The following is a 7907-nucleotide window of genomic DNA, read 5'->3' on the forward strand; positions in this document are numbered from 1 at the left end:
ATTTTTGTTTTATGAAGAGGAAGAGGATGAGGACAAGTAAGAGGCTCTTAGAGTCAGGCATCATAGAAAATGTCTCCTGGGTACATGTGAACACTCAACAACAACTTGCATTTATATAGTGCCTTTAACATAGTAAAATGTTGCAAGGTGCGTCACAGGAGTGTTATCAAACAAACTCTGACTGAGCCACATAACAAGATATTGGAACAGGTGACCAAAAGCTTAGTAAAAGAGGGAGATTTTAAGGAGCGTCTTAAAGGAGGAGAGAGAGATAGAGAGACGGAGAGGTTTAAGGAGGGAATTCCAGAGCTTAGGGCCTAGCTAGCTGAAAGCATGACTGCCAATGGAAGGGCGCAGGAAATTAGGGATGCACGAGAGGCCAGAATTTGAGGAATGCAGAGTTCTCTGAGGCTTGTAGGACTGGAGGAGGTTACAGAGATAAGGAGGGGCAAAACCCGGGAAGGATTTGAATACAAGAATGAACACTCAGGCATCAGAATCTATAGACCAAGAAAATCTCTGCAGGGGAGAAATGTATAATGAGGCCTTATAATCCACACGAATTGTTAGAGAGCAAATAACTGGCACATTGAAGTCCTCGATAGGTCTGGAGGATCCCTGCAGTGCAAACTGCACGGGTCTCAAGTTATCGTTGCCTGCTGCATGTTGCACAATTGTGCAATTCAGAAAGAGCTAGTCTTTCCAAGTGATAAGAAGGAGGGTGAAGGAAGAGGCTTTGCATCACATAAATCATGCAAACGTTGGCCAGGATAAAAAGGGGATTTGGATAAATCCATTGCTTTTGCTCATGAAAAACAGCAGCAAACAATTACCAACTGTTTCCAATAAACATCATTCATGTCTTTCATATTTCATGGTACACTGAATAAGTCCCTTGATCACCCTACATTGAGCACTATTCCTTTGATCCTTTTAGGGAAAACTCATTCACAATATTAGCATAAGGAATGAAGAGCTGCATATTCCAACAAAACAACGCACACTTTGGCTGACAATTTTCAAGTTGACTAATCACAATAAATCACATCAAACTACTTCTACTTCTTACCACCATGTCTATCCCTTGTGCCTACCTTCACACTAATTTGTACTCCTGAGTTCTTACCTCTATGTGGTGCTTGCTGAGAGATAGAAGCTTGAGGGGAATGTGACTGGGACATTTCCAGTGGAGGAGCCTCAATAATCTGAGGTAGCACTTATCTCAATGATGTTGCTATCCTTGAAGCACCCGCTTCCGCTATACATCTCTTATGCTTGCAAGTGTTGCCAGGAGCTTGGCATAAAGTTCCCATCAGAGGGGGCTAGAAGGAAGGCACCTCTGCATATACCTGCATAGTGTTGCAGATGTGCCAAGGTTGTGAACAGACTGGTTCAGCCTCAGGCAGTGACCAAGAAGGGGGATTAAATCAGAGTTTGTGGGGGCAGGCTGAAGACAATGGCTTCAGTCTTCCTAATGTTAAACTGGTGGATATTGGTCGGCAACAAGAAGAGGGAGGGAGGGGGGAAGCAGCAGAGGCAGCTAAAGAGATAGTCTTAATCTTTGTGACAAAGAAGTCTATAAGCTCTCCACACTTGTTATTGGAGGTGAGGATGGAGAGGACAGGGGAGAAGGGTTTAGGAGATGGTTGGTAATTGAGAAAAGAAGCCAGGGTTATCTTTGCACTCCAGGATGATCCTGGAGTTGTGGCAGTTTTGGCATGAAGGCAGTGAGGCCAATAGTGCATGGCATTCCAGCCAGGTCTGGTGATGGATGGCTAAACCAGTTGTGCATCAGATATATTCAAGTCTGCGACCCTTCGACTTGAGGGAGCAAATATGGGGCCATTCCAGGGGAATGAGTGCAATGGGGGAGCAAACTTGGGACAAGGGTGTTAAAAGGTGGAGTTTGCAGAGTTGTTGAGCAAAATGACAGCTGCAGAAGTATCATGGCAAATGGGGGGCCAAAGGCTAGGCAGTTTGCAGTTGGAATACACAACTTTAAGACTTTGGGAAGTTTTTTTTCCTGGGGCATTTTACAGAAGGAAGTGGAGTTGGAAAAGGGTAGGGGAATATGGGTGGTGAAGGATACAAAGAAGTGGTCGGAGATGGCCTTGTCAGTGATCAAGACCATGGGAGTACAGAGGTCATGGGAGATGGCAAGTTTGAAGGGGAGGCTGTGAATATGGGTAACAGAGTTCATATGGAGCGAGAGGTTTAGGGAGGACAGAAAGGGTGTGAATTCGGAGGAAAGAGGAGCTTAAATGGTGATTTAAATCATCGAGGATAAGGAAACGCTTAGTGCAGAGGCTGAGGGAGGAAAGGAGTAAGGATAATCTGAGAGAAACTTGGGGTGCAGCAGATGAGGGGAGGCGAGGAACAAGATGAGATGCTGAAAAGAGGAGAAGGTACCAAAGAAGTGGGGAGAGAAAGAAAGGTCTGATTTGGTGATCAGGGCCACATCGCTATCTTGGCAGTTTTGGCGGGACAGGTAGTGGAAAATACAGCCAGGCTTTGATAAGGGGCAAGCTGTTGTGACCTGTAAGCCAAGTTTCAATCAACGCCAAGGTGTCAATGTAGTCATCGACAATAAGGTGGTGGATGCCAAAGGTCTTGTTTGTGAGTGAATGAACATACTGGAGGGAAATGCGGAGAGGGACGGTGATTGTGATCCACTGGCACAGTCCAAGGGGGCAATGGTTGTTGGGGTGAGTGGAACGGGAACAAGGTTGACAAGTTTACCCTCCAGCAGGCACGTTGGCAGAAGGTCGGTGAGAGGGGAGCATGGGGTAGTGGGGCTGCTACTAGCAAGGCACCGGTGACGACAGTTTCGATGAGCCCTTCGAAGAATACCATAAGAGGCACAGAGGGTAGCTGCCAGCTTATTCAAGAAGGAGTCAAGCTTGGGACAGTGGCAGGAAAGTAGGAAGGCAATGGAGTAGTGATGAGTTGTGGTAGGGACTAGGAGACAAAGTGCCTGAAAAGAGAGAAATGAAAAGGTGGCATGACTGGGTGACAGGAAGGAGAGGAGACAGGGGAGAAGGGCCAGAGGGAGGCCAAGCAAGGAAAAAAGGAGATAGAAGTAATGGGCTCTGGTCCACAGCAGCAGCCAAAATGAGCATGCAAATGGACACATAGGGAATTCAGGTTACATAGAGATGACAGAGGTTAGAAGAGACATGTCCTGCTCATAAATAGAGGACAGGCAGAAGGCTAAAGGAGTCCAAATTTTAAAAAACTGGCTAAAAAGCAATAATGATCAAAGATCATTTATTTAGAAACATACACTAAATGATTTCACAATTCTAAATGTTACAAAGGGAGCTATCTGTACACTAAGCATCTCTAAATCACCTCTTGTAACCATGCTTTATGTTTTACTATCACTGGTTAAAGGCAGCATGGGAAGAAGCATTTTGTATAGAATGCCCCAATGTGGCATCATGAAATTCTGCTTAGTGGTGATTTATATGATGTTGAGCTGTGGCAACAGTTAACTTGCTACTAAAATGCACAGAGTGATCAATATCAAACTATAAAGACAAACTGACATTACTAATATTATTATACATTTAAATCCTTCTTTCATGTAAATTAATGCAGGGAAATGTAGTCTTCCAAAAGCTATACACATTAGGAACATGGAGAGCAGGTTGTTTACAAACAGTTGTTGCTTAAAAGTTAGTCAGCTAATAGCCTGAAGTTTGAAACTGGAACAGCAGCATTTGAAATGAGCAAGTCCCAGAATATGGAGCAAAAAGTATGAAAGGTGAGTGACAGCTTAGGGAATTGACAGAACCCAGCTGAAAAGAAGAAAGGCCGCTGAACAAAATGAAGAGATAAAACCAGCAGAATAACAGAGAGATAGAACCAAAATCAGGTCAGAGAAGAAGAAAAAAACAAACACAGACAAGAATAAAGCTAATAAAACAAGGAAGATGATTTAGTAATAAAACAATAAGGGGCAAATGTTAGGACTCTGCTCTCCAGCACAGAATTTCACATAACTGAAGCATATATCAGGAGTCCATGTGGGATATAATTCAGATGCACTGACCTCCATGCCCAAATTCTAGATATGCACTCCCATCATGTGTGGCTCTGCGATGGGAGAGCTAATGCATAAAATCTACTCCTAACGGCCAAGAATCATTAAAAGAACTAAAGCTGCAACGTGGAAGCAAACAGTTAACCTGGAAAGTAAAGGAAACACCGTGAGAGGTAATTTGAAAAAAGTAGTAAATTTTACGAGTTAGCACTCCTGATAGAGCCATGTTCAACGTGACAGCATAGCAGACAATCAGATACTGAAGTCAGCCAATGTTTTTGATCATTAGAGTTAATAACTAGATTTATGAGAGGAACTGTATCTTCATAGATTGCAGTTCACCAGAGCTGTACTGCATTCTGGAATCTGACCTCCAGTCAAACATTACCAGACACATCACTGCCAATCAATTTCACCATAGCACTCACTCTGCACTATAGGTTCACTCCCAAGAGCAGTGAGCAGATGTAACAATGCGTTGTTTGCCATTTCTCATGGATAACTGGCAGCAGCAGGAGAAGGCATTGCACATTTTGTTAATGGCAGAATTTCTTCATAGTGTAAGTTATTGATGTAACCATGTGGCCCCAGGAACTCCTGTACATCATGGCTAGCACATTCATGAACTACAAGAACTATCATTTCATCAATATGCAGCTCAGCTGTGACCATCTGTGCAAGGTCATACAGGTTAACACCCACTTCCCAGGCAGCAATCATGATCATTTATCTTAAAGTAATCCACTACACCTCCATTAGTTAACCCTCAAAGACGACTGCAAGGTTGGCTCTTAGGAGACCAAGGCTAACATATTGAGCCCTGGCGCATGATACCTCTACGACGGCCATGAACAACTGCAGAGCACAAATACAAATAGTCCAGTCAAAGTCTCTCAAATCATTGAAATCTGGTGCATTTTATTCAATTTTGCCATCCAATGAGGCATGACAATGGAGAACCTGAGGGGAGGAGCACAACCAACCATACCAAAGAGAAGATCAAGATAAGCAGGAGACAGAGATCCTGTTGAAGTAAAAGATTGCTAGAGCCACACTTTTCATAGACTAGACGATTATCTAGGTAACCAAACCACCCACTGCATCAACATTCCTCTCTACATTTTCACAATGTCGTAATTAAATGCACCTTCACCTATATAAGCAATGTAAACATTTTGAACATTCTTCCCACGGCCAAACAATCGTCAACTGTAAGTTTTTAAAAATAAAAGCAGTGAAACACATGAAATGAACAATGTGTTTTTTATTTTAGTGACACACACCGAATCCAAACAGGTATTTATTTTTAACTAAACTCATTCTTACTTAAAATGAGAAGAGGTATAAGAACAGCTCTGTAACATTTAAATAGGTTGCTAAATCTTTGTCAGTCTTACAAAATCTTACAACTTACACTTATATAGTACCCTTCATGTAAAAATTTTGTGTAAAAACTCATGTAGAGTTTCGAAGATTAAGGGGTGATCTGATTGAAGTTTATAAGATATTAAGGGGAACAGATAGGATGGATAGAGAGAAACTATTTCCGCTGGTTGGGGATTCTAGGAGTAGGGGACACAGTCTAAAAATTAGAGCCAGACCTTTCAGGAGCGAGATTAGAAAACATTTCTATACACAAAGGGTGGTAGAAGTTTGGAACTCTCTTCCGCAAACGGCAATTGATACTAGCTCAATTGCTAAATTTAAATCTGAGATAGTTAGCTTTTTGGCAACCAAAGGGATATGGGCCAAAGGCAGGTATATGGAGTTACAGATCACAGATCAGCCATGATCTTATCAAATGGCGGAGTAGGCACGAGGGGCTGAATGGCCTACTCCTTTTCCTATGTTCCTATAAAAGAACATTCTGAGCACTTTGAGGTGAACAACAAGCAGGAACTGAGGATTCTTTTTGAGAGGAGGGGGTTAGAGACAGAGGGCACAGTCAAAAAATTGCTTTTAGGAGAATTTTCAAGGCAGAGAAGGTTAAAAAAAAGTTGAAGTGGCGTTGGAAGACAATTACAGAGAACAAGGACTGAAAAGGATGAAATATAGATTTTGATAGTGGAGTGGAGTGTGGCGAGTGAACGAGTAGTAGTCTAGAGTCAGAAGAACAGAGCATGTGGGTTGGGGTACGTCACTGGAGAAAATTTCCCTGGTAACGCAGAGCAAGGCAAAGAATGGATTAGAAAACAAGGAACATTGCTGATCTGTGCGTACCTCAACTCCATTTACCCACCTTAACTCCGTATCCCTTGATACTTGCACATCTCCTGTTGCCATATGGCTCTTTCCAGTGAAACAGAAAAAGGGTGAGCAAAAATGATCAGAGGAAAATGCTCACTTGAAAGGATTAATGAGGAAACCCTTGCAGTTTATCACCTGGACCCCAAAATTTGATTTTCTTTGTTTCACCCCCACCCATTATTAGTATACTCTCTATAACAACAATTTGTAACATTTATGCAACATCACTTAAGGAATTCATGACATTATCACTGCTCTAAGAATTTAATCTGCAGTATATTCTTGGAAAATAACACTGTTTTACCTGTTATAAATTGGAAACAATTTTACAACACCAAGTTATAGTCCAACGATTTTACCTGTTATATAATGGGCTGTTTGCAAAGCCATCGCACTGTGTGCTGCTGACCCTGATGTGCCCTCCGGGATCAGCTAATTTGCATGTTGATTGACACTCTCCTGTTGGGGATCCACCAGACATTGGCCAGAAGTGATGGGGGCGGGTGGATGTTAATGACTGGAGGCAGAAGAGTAACTGCAGTCAAATGAACCAGATGAGGAAAATGGAACATGCAGCACATCACAATCCTGGAGACCCGTGAAAGGGAGTTTTGCAACTCTCTTCCTGACCAGTCCAGGCACCTCAAATGTGATCTCAGAATCTCTATGGTGTACTCAATTGTGATTTTGGTCGAGGAATGAACCTCAACCCCTCGGAAAACGCACAGGAGTCATCAGCCACAGCTGAAGACGGTATCCATAGCTCCGCAACAAGGCAAGTGTAAAGTCAGGACCCTGAAATATGGCTGGTATAGTTGAGTACTTTAGAACAAAGACATCATGAGAGCTGCCAGGGTAACGGGCATGATATGCCTAATATAGTGCTGGTGGTCACAGACAAGTTGAATGGGAGGGAGTGGAATTCCTTTCTATTCATATATGTTGCAACATCAATGAAAGGGGCTCTTATTTTAATCTGCGATCCATCACTGGCACCTTGTACTCTAGGAAAGCCAGCCATTCTGTAGAAGCTAACACCCATTCATGCTGTGATTCCAAGTCCATTGGCATCCTTATGTTTTGCATAATGCATTGGTTACTATCCTTTTACATCTCTGTGCTGCTGACCGGAGCACATTGCTCATGTTTGCAGTTACAGCCTGCTACTGTGACCTTCACTTCAATTTAGAGCTGCTGGGTTCTTTGAGATAGGTCTCAGATCCAAAGTGAGTACTCTACAAATATCCTGAATGGTTTGAACCTCAACCTCTTCGAGCAATCTTCAACTGTAAGGCTTTCAAAGTAACTTCTGTTTCTGTACCTCTGGAGCGGTGGGGGTGGGTACAGGCATGTAAAACGCAGGTGCCTCCTGTGCAGTCGCACACTTGCCCTCTCCCTCTGATTCTGCTCCTCCTCATCCTCAATTGCAGCCAGGAATAATGGGATTCCTGAGGCTTTCAGTAAAGGCATGGGAAATGGATTTGTGGATGGCAGTCAGAAGAAATTAAGACTGGTCCTTTACTGTTGAGATTTTAAAAAGCTATATCCTGAATATAACATGGGTGGATTTGCTGAAAGGAAAATAAGAATTAAAAGGAGATAGATATATTAAAAA

This window comes from Heptranchias perlo, chromosome 13, assembly GCF_035084215.1.
Source record: "Heptranchias perlo isolate sHepPer1 chromosome 13, sHepPer1.hap1, whole genome shotgun sequence".
Lineage (NCBI taxonomy): Eukaryota > Metazoa > Chordata > Chondrichthyes > Hexanchiformes > Hexanchidae > Heptranchias > Heptranchias perlo.